This window comes from Pelodiscus sinensis, chromosome 7 (assembly GCF_049634645.1).
Source record: "Pelodiscus sinensis isolate JC-2024 chromosome 7, ASM4963464v1, whole genome shotgun sequence".
Lineage (NCBI taxonomy): Eukaryota > Metazoa > Chordata > Testudines > Trionychidae > Pelodiscus > Pelodiscus sinensis.
In genome coordinates, this window is record NC_134717.1 from 55,310,946 (window position 1) to 55,320,737 (window position 9,792).

Genomic DNA, 9,792 nt, shown 5'->3' on the forward strand with positions numbered 1-9,792 from the left:
TCCACCTGCGCATGGAGATCTGTGCCACAATGAGGGAGCTCTTCGTCTTGCCTCCTCCTGCACGCCAGGCCCCAGCTCCTCCAGCCCTCTCTTCCTCCTTTTCCCCCAACCCCTTCTTCCCTCCCTGCTCCTCCAGCTCCCTCTCCCCCCAACCCCTCCACCCGATCCCAAGTCCATGGCGATGCCAGGACAGAGGACGGTGGCAGGACCCTGCACTCAGGGAAGCAGCCCCCCCCCGCCCCAGGTTTTCAGTCCCCCTTCCTCCTCCCTCCAAGTTTTCAGTCCCCTACCGCCCAAGTTAAGGGACATTTGAGTTATGTTACAAAATCTTGATTTTTGACAGACACATTTACTCTGTGGATAAACAGGTGAACAGTTAAGAGAAAGTTTTGTTCAACAGTTCACGCATTTTCTTTACTGCTAGTGTTTGTAATAAAGCAAATTTCTGTTTACAAAGAAAAGTGGGTCTTCTATGTGTTCTGAATGGGAAGAGAGTGAGGGCTGTGGAGGGAAAGGTAGGGGTGGGCCAGGCCAACCCCCCCTTGGAGGAGGCCCTGGGGAGAGTCAGTGGGCTCCTTCTGAGCATCCCTCAGTGCCTCTCGGATTTGGACATCAGCCTGGTGAGCCTGGCAGATGGCAGCCATCCGGGGCTGCTAAAATGGCCTCTCCTCACCATCCGCACCTGTCCCTTACCCCGACAGGAAGGCCTCCCCTTTCCTCTCCCAACAGGTTGTGGAGGGCACAACATGCAGCCACCACCTCCGGGATGTTGCATTTGCCCATCTCCAGGCGTGTGAGGAGGCAACGGAACCTCCCTTTCAGCCGGCCGAAGGCGCATTCCACCCGGATGCGAGCCTGGCTAAGATGCGTGTTGAGAAGCTCCTTGCTCGCATCTAGAGGGCCAGTGTAGGGCTTCATGAGCCACGGCATCAGGGGATAGGCCGCGTCGGCCACTATGCACACAGGCATCTGCACGTCCCCGAGTGCGAGGTGTTGCTGGGAGAAAAATGTTCCTGCCTGCAACCTGCGGTACAGGTAGAAATTCCTGAATATGCGGCATCATGTCCCCGCACCGACCATCCGACACAAATGTCCGTAAAGTGTCCCCGGTGGTCAACGAGCGCCTGCAGCGCCATGGAATAGGAGCCCTTCCTGTTTATAAACTGGGCTGCTCGATGGGGCGGTGTGCGGATTGGGATGTGTCCCCTATTGAGGGTTCCTCTGCAGTTTGGGAATCCAAGGGCGGCAAACCCGGCGACGATGTTGTCCAGGTTCCTGAGACAGACGAGCCTCTTCAGCAGCTCCACATTGATGGCCCTCACCACCTGCAGCACACGACGAATACACAGACAGAAACCAGGGAATTAGACTGGTTACCTAAGTGCTTGGAGGGGGGGACCATTACCCCCTCCCATTTCACTCCTCCCCTTGTCAGGATGCCCCTTCCCCTTCATTAGTATTGGGGTGGCCAAGGAGCGGCCTCCAAGTGCCACTCCATCCCCCACTCCCTCTTGCCCTTGTCTGGCAGTCCCCCTTTCTCAATCCCCCACTCTGCAGGGCCTGTCCCCCGACAGTGACTTACCTCTATCAAGACAGCCCCGATGGTAGACTTCTCTGTGCCAAACTGGCGTCCCACGGAGCGGTAGCTGTCAGGGGGTGGCCAGCTTCCACAGGGCGATTGCGACCCTCTTCTGCAAGGGGATGGTGGGCTGCAGGTGGGTTTCCTGGTGTTCCAGAGCAATGGCAAGCCAGGAAAGTTGGTCTGAGTGGCCAGGAAAGGTGGGTGAGCATTGGACCGCAACCCTTGGGTTGCTTCAGGGGAGGCTATTGGATGGGGGCCTCCTTTCAATAGGAGTGAGTCAATGAGTTAATTCCCAGGACTACTGGCAGGAGGTGCCCTGGTGGCGAGGCCGCCCCATGACAAGCACAAAAACCATACAGAAAAACTATAGCATTTTGGTGCAAGAAACTGGGGTATATGAACCCTAGAGCAATGCTGGAGGAAAGACTAAAGCAGCAGGGCTTATATTCTCTCGATGGTTTTAAATCCCCATCTATATCTGATGGCAGTAGTGCATATAGGAAAGGTCTGATCCAGCTCCCCTGGAAGTCAAAAGAAATACTCATTTCCTTTAAGGGATGCTGCAATGCTTTACCCAGATAATTCTTTTACTTATTATTGCACAAGTGCAGCATCAACCTGATGTGGAACTCCTCCCAAATCACTCCCTCCAATGGGCTGGATTGGATGACTTCTGTGTTTATGCTTCCATGACAAAGTACTAGATTCAAAATCGGAATTGAGAAAACAGGACTGAAAACTGTGGAGTTGGACCAAATCTGCCCCAATGCTCATTGGGCACAGATATAGAATCTACTCCCACCAAGATCATAGAATCAGAGAATCATAGAACTGGAAGAGACCTCAGAGGCAAAGAAAGCATTGAGTACTTCAGCTTTCCCCACATCATCTGTCACTAGGTTACCTCCTTCATCCATTAGGGGCTGCACACCCTCTCTGATCACCTTTTTCTTGTTAACATGAACAAGAAACCTTTCTTGTTATTCTCCACATCGTTAGCCAGTCGCAATTCCATTTGTGCTTTCGCCTTGCTGATAACCCCCCGGCATTCTTGAGCTATACATTTAAACCCCTCTCTGGTCATTTGTCCAAGTTTCCACTTTTTGTAAACTTCCTTTTTGTGCTTAAGTTCACCAAGGATTTCCCCTGTAAGCCAGTCCAGTCTCCTACCACGTTTGCCTCTCTTGCTACGCATCGGGATGGTTTCTTTCTGTGCCTTCAATAAGACTTCTTTAAAATACTGCCAGCTGTCCTGGACTCCTTTCCCCTTCATGTTAGCATCCCAGGGGATTCTGCCCATCAGGTCTCTGAGGGAGTCAAAATCTGCTTTTTTGAAGTCCAGGGTGTGTATTTTACTACTCTCTTTTCTTCCTTTGGTCAGGATCCTGAAATCTACCATCTCATGATCTCTGCTTCCCAGGTTGTCACCCACCTCTACTTCCCCTATTAGTTCCTCCCTGTTTGTGAGCAGAAGGTCAAGCTGTGCACGGCCCCTGGTCAGATCCTTCTGCACTTGTGTCAAGAAGTTATCCCCAACATTCTCCAAAAACTTCCTGGATTGTCTGTGTACTGCCGTATTGATCTCCCAACAGATGTCAGGGTGATTAAAGTCCCCCACGAGAACCAGGGCCTGCGATCTGGAAGCTTCGCTCAGTTGTCTGAAGAAAGCCTCATCTACCTCATCCACCTGAGTCGGTGGCCTGTAGCAGACACCAACCACAACATCACTGCTGTTGTTTGCTCCTTTAAACTTAACCCATAGACTCTCAACAGGTTTTTCTCCCTCTTTATACTGGAGTTCAAAGCAATCGTAGTGCTCTCTTACATATAGTGCAACTCCTCCTCCTTTTCTCCCCTGCCTGTTGTTCCTGAACAGTCTATACCCTTCCATGACAGCGCTCCAGTCATGCGAGTCATCCCACCAAGCCTCTGTTATCCCAATTAAATCATATTTTTTGGACTGGGCCAGGGTCTCCAGTTCTTCCTGTTTGTTGCCCAGGCTTCTCGCATTAGTGTACAAACACTTCAGGTAACCAGTTGATCGTCCTATCTTCTCCATTTGAAATAGGGGTCCTCCTTTCTTGCTTGTTCCTCTCTGCATTTCTTCCCGGTATCCAACTTTCCCTCTCCCCTCAGGGTTTTGGTCACCGTCCCCCGACGAACCTAGTTTAAAGCCCTCCTCACTAGGTTTGCAAGCCTGCCCACAAAGATGCTCCTTCCCCTCTTCGTTAGATGGATCCCATCTCTTCCTAACAATCCTTGTGCCCGGAACAGAGTCCCATGGTTGAAGAAACCAAAGCCTGCAACACCACCTGCACAACCTGCAACACCACCTGCACAACCACGCATTTACGTCCTCAATTCGACGATCCCTGACCAGTCCTTTCCCTTCAACAGGGAGGATGGACGAGAACACCACTTGCGCTCCGCATTCTTGGATCCTTCTTCCCAGTGCTACATAAACCGCAGTAACACGCTCAAGGTCATTCTTGGCCGTATCATTAGTTCCCACGTGGAGAAGCAGGAAGGGGTAGCAATCCGAAGGTTTAATCAGCTTGGTAAGCCTCTCAGTGACATCCTGAATGCGAGCTCCCGGTAAGCAGCACACCTCTTGAGATTCCAGTTCCGGACGGCAGAGGGATGGCTCAGTCCCTCTTAGGAGGGAGTCCCCGACCACCACCACCTGTCATTTTCTTTTGGGGGTGGTGGCCGTGGAACCCCCATCCCTAGGATTACGCATCCCATGCCTTCCAGTAGATGGTGTTCCCTTCTGGTTTCTTCCTTGTGAGGTCCCTTCCAGAGCTTTCAGCACTGCAGAGCCTGTGGAGAGAGCTTGAAAGCGATTACTTACCTCTATAGCATTGGGGGATTCCTGTGCTGGCCTTTTTCCCCTTTGAGAAGTTACATGCTGCCAGTTCTCTTCCTGGTCCCGTACTGCCTTCTCTGGCTCTTCTGCCTGCTGTGCTTGAAGGATTAAACACTGCCTTCTATCAAGGAAGTCTTCATCCTCTCTGATCAAGCACAGGGTCGACACTTGGGCCTCCAGTCCTCTAATTTTTTCTTCCAAAATGTCGACCAGCTTGCACTTGGTGCAGATGAAATCTGTTCTTTCTTCTGGGAGGAAGAGAAACATGGCACACGCTGTGCAGGTAACAGCAGCAGACCCATCACCATCCATCGCTGCTGTCCTGGAGAAGGGATTTAAAAAGAAAGGCAAGAGAACCTCACGCCCTTCCCTCTCCCCTGCCAAACTCCCTCTCTAAACTCCCTGTTAGCACTCACGTGTTCACAAGCTCCTTGGTCGCTTGCCCACTGCCTTATAAAGCCCTGGAGTGCCTGAAAGTCCCTCCCCCTACCAAGGCTCAGCCAATCAGCAGAGACTTCTAGAATTCAAACTTTAATTAGAAGCCAACAGTTTCCACCTGCCAATCACAGCCAATCACAGCACCTACCAATCATAGCCAATCACAGCACAAACTCCATCAAGGGGTGGGGGAGGGCAAAGGGGAAGTGGAAAGATCTTCAGACCCTACAGAGACATGAAACTGCTGAAGCATATGAACACCCTTGCCACATCTTTCCCAATTCCATCACCTTCCTTCATTGCTCCAACCTTGCCCTGGCATGGCTCCAGTACACGTAGCAGAGAGCTGGGAGACCCAGCTGTGACACTCTGCCCCCATGCTCTGTGAAAATTGCATATGCATAACTCAAGGATGCTTTATGGAAAACAGGTCATGTAACATCAATGTTATCGTTACAATCTGCTGGATCTGTATAGCCTATTTTTGTGCTTGTATCATTCTTGTGCGTGAAGTTAGAAATATGAAGTGTGGTTCTGTTTATCATTATAAATGTAGTAATGAGGGCAATCACTGATGCCCTGGAAACCTAATGGCTCAGTGCTCAACTCCAGAAGGAAAGGTTACTCACCTGGTGCAGAAACTTGAGTTCTTTGAGATGGTTGTCCCTGTGGATGATCTATCTTAGGTGCGCCAGTGCCGCTGCACCTCTGATTGGTAGATTTGATAGCACTGTCCCCCCCAGTCAGCTGTGCAATACTGGTGTGCGATACTTGAAATGGTCATCCCGGGAGCACAGTCAACTGCCTCCTCAGTTCCTTCTCTGACCAGGATGAAGTTGGATCCAAAGCAGAGGGAAGGCGGGTGGGTGGTGGAGCATCCACAGGGACAACCATCTCAAAGATAAAAAATGAGGAAGAATGGCTCTTGTGCAAGAGGGGGTTTTTGAGCAAAAAGGAGCCATCTATATAGCTCTTTTTTGTGCAAAAGCCTCTTGTGCAAAAATGGCCCCAATTAATTATGCAAATGAAGCGCGGCAATATTCTACTCCATGCTTCATTTGCATAGGCTTTTGCGGAAGAAGGGTGCAGTGTAGACGTAGCCAAGGTGAGCAACCTTCCCTTCTTCCTTGAGGAGTGTCCCTATGGATGCTCCACCTTAGGTGACTACAAAGCAGTGTCTGTACGTGTTGGTGGGTGCTTCCGTATTGTTGACTTGGTAACTGTGAGTATAGTTTGGCCAAAATGCATGGCCATGTGTGCAAAGGCCTGTATTGCGTAATGCTGTGTAAATGTGTGGGCTGAACCCCATGTGTCAGCTTTGCAAATATCTTCTGTTGGTCCTCTGAGGAAGGCAATTGTCACTGCCATTGCTCTTGTGGAATGCACCCATATGGTCAGTGGGGACTCCTTCTGGAATATGTAGTATGCAACCTGAGATCCATTTAGTTTTTGTCTAGATATGGGAAAATCTTTTGATCTCTCCGTAGATGAGTCATGAAGATTTCCAAAAGGACTCTGCATTGCAGGTAAAAGGCTATTGCCCTGTGAACGTCTAGGGTGTGTAATGCTTTTTCTCTGTCATCCTTATGAGGTTTAGGAAAGATGGGTAAGTCTATGGGTTCATTGCAGTGAAAGGAGGTAAGTACTTTGGGAGAAATTTAGGGTGAGTACATAGGACTATCTTGTCCTTATGAAATATTGTGTGTGGCGGTTGTGTCATGAGTGCTCCTATATCGTCCTCTCTGCTTGCAGAGGTAATTGCAACCAGAAAGGCGACCTTCATTGATAGGTATAGAAGGGAACAAACAGGTGGCTAGTGGCTCAAAGCGCTGAGGATGAGGTTGGAGTCCCTTGCTGAGATTGGATCTTGTCGTGATGGAAATATTGTGTAGGCCCTGGAGGAATCCCTTGGTGGATGGGTGAGTGAAAACAGAGTAGCCCTGTATTGGTGAGTGTAGTGCCGCTATGGTGACGAGATGTACTTTAATTGAGCCCAGTGATAATCCTGTTTTATGTAGTTCTAGCAGGTAAGTATCTTTGAAACCCCCGTCTCTATTGGAGTGCAGTTCTGTTCTGAGAACCAGACCATGAAGTGATGCCATTTTTGTTTGTATGTTTTTCTGGTTGCAGGCCTGTGGCAGTTCATAAGGATTTGCTGCACTTCCTCAGGATACTCCACTTCTGCAGGCATCGGCCAACCACTGTCCATGCATTGAGATGGGAGTGTATGGATCTCATGGTGGTACCCTGCCTGTTCTGCTGTGTAAGACTGGCGGAAGGCCATATGGTGGATGTATGCTCATTTGCAGCAGGTACGGATACCAGGTCTGTCTGGGCCAACTCAGGGCTATGAGTATGACTTTTGCTTTGTCCTGCTTAATTTTCAGGATCATGCATTGTATCAGTGGGAAGGGTGGGAATGTGTATAGGAGAGGTGCTTCCCATTTTATGCTGAATATGTCCCCCAAGGATTGGTGACCTATGCCTGCTCTTAAGCAATAATATGGGCACCTCTTGTTTTTGTGGGTGGCAAAGAGGTGTATCAAGGGAGATCCCCCATTTTTGAAATAGATGGTTCAGTATTGTAAGGTTGATCTTCCACTCACGCTTGTGCACGGAGTTTCTGCTGAGACTGTCTGCCAGGATGTTGTCCTTGCCTGGAAGGTAGGTTGCAATCAGTGTTATGTTTCTCAGGATGCACCATTTCCAGTTTTACTGCTTCCCGACATAACTGGTAAGATTGAGCTCGAGTAGGTTTGTGTGTTTGTTGGACTCCTCCTTGTCCCATTGGGCTTAGACGACATTTACCCTAGTGAGCTCCACAATGTGTTAACGAGATCCCATTGTGATTGTTAGTGTTGCAGGTCATTGCTGGAAAGGCCCCCCTGTGCACGTTTTGATGTAATGTCCACTACATGAGTGTGGATTTTATTCTGTTTGGCATGGAGAGATGCCTGTTTATATGGTGTATGTGTTTATATGGTGTATACACTGACCTTAGCCAGGCCTGCAATGGTCTCGTGCAGCTGGGCATGTGATACCGCAAATGTGGCTGCTGCCTTGTGTCCTGCTAGCTGTAAACAGTGCCATGTCATTATGAATGGGCTAGCTTGTGCCAGGCATACCAGGTCCTTGATAGCTAAGATCCTACGCTCTGGATGGCACTAGTGCTTTCCTGCAGTCCAAGTGTGCTCCTATGAACTCGATGTCACGCACCATGGGGCCTTTTAGCAGGCAGTCATGGAGGTATGGGAATATGGTGATGCCCCTTCTTAGGTGGGCAGCCACCACTGCCAGAAACTTTGAGAAGCCCTTAGGGTTGGAAACTAAATGAAGGCAACTGTTCTGTTGTGATCAAAGCCGGTGGCGGTCAGAAAGGAACTGAGGGGGCAGTTGGCTGTGCACGCGGGATGACCGTTTCAGGCATCGTGCACCAGCATTCCTCATGCACAGCCGACTGGGAGGGCACTGCTATCAAAAATCTACTATCAGGTGCACAGCGGGGCTGGTGCATCTAAGGGGACACTCCTCCAAGAACCTATAAATACCCTTGTTTGTCTTGTAAGACCAAATGGTAGTTTGCTCCTGTCCGCCTCCTGCAGTGGGGATAGCACCAAGATCAGATTAAGGTAAGTGAAATCCAGCTACGTATTCTGCGTAGCTGGAGTTGCGTTAAGTCTACCTTCCAGGTCTAATGTAGACTGGAGCTCAAAGGGTAGCCATATTAATCTGTATTTGCAAAAACAAGGAGTCCTGTAGCACCTTATAGCAGGGGTGAGGAACTTTTTTGGGTCAGGGGCTGATTACTCACAGAAAAATCAGTCAGGGATCACACATAAGTGAGAAGCAAAAAACCAACAAAAAAAACACCCTCACCCAAGGTGGCCCCCCAACTGAGAAGGAAAAAAGAAAAACTTCCCACATTCCCTTTGCACACCAGAGCCTAGGAGAGCCAGGCTAGTAGATTTCGTGTGTTCCAGCCCCACAGTGAGTAGGCAGGGAGACTGGAGTACCAGTGCAAGCTCCTCAATGCTGGTAGGAAGCCCCAACCTTCAGGGGCCAGATCTAGCCAAGTTCTGAGCCACCTCCAGCCCCTCTTCCCTATTGCTGCCTTAGAGCAATGGGAAGCAATCAGCTTTTGTCTTCAGCTGGCCTTTGAAACCACCTGGCCCACCCTAAGAGGAGACAAAGAACTTTGACTTGGGCCTACAGCTTCTTCTGAGTAATAAAAAAAAAAATCAACTCTGATTTAAAGTTCTTTTATCTGAGAAACATGGATAAGAATTTGCATGTAACGAGTTCCTTTGTTGTTTTCATTTGCAACCACTTAAATCCTACTTTTTATACCAGTTGCACACCTAAGGTAAGGATGTAGTCTAGCTGGCACAAAAGTGCCAGTGCTCTATTTAATCCAGGGATGGGCAATAATTTTTGATGGGAGTGGGTGGGAGGGGGGTGGTGCCATTCCAAAATTTTGGTAAGTGGTCAAAAGCTACTTTTCTATGGAGGGAGTGCAGGATCTGGGATGGAAGTTGGGTGCAGAAGGGAGCTTGGGGTAGGGAACTGGGGTGCAGGAAAGGGTGCAAAGTCCAAAAAGGAGTTATCTAGGGCAGCGGATTGGGGTGCAGGTCTAGGAGGGAGTATGGATGCAGGAGAGGGTTCTGGCCTGGGGAAGGAGTTGCAGGGTCTGGGGGAGAGGAGGGTGCAAAAGGTTTGGGTGATGACTTGGATCAGAAGGGGGTAGTGGCCTGGGACAAGCACAGTTAAGGGAGGAAAAGAGAGAGGGGCTATGATACCAGAGCCATACTCTAGCTGGGAGGTGCTAGCTAGCAGCACTGCAGGACTCCAAAGCAAACTAACTGCCCACCACAATTTCAGCTCAAAATGTCTGGCTGTTCCCCGTGGC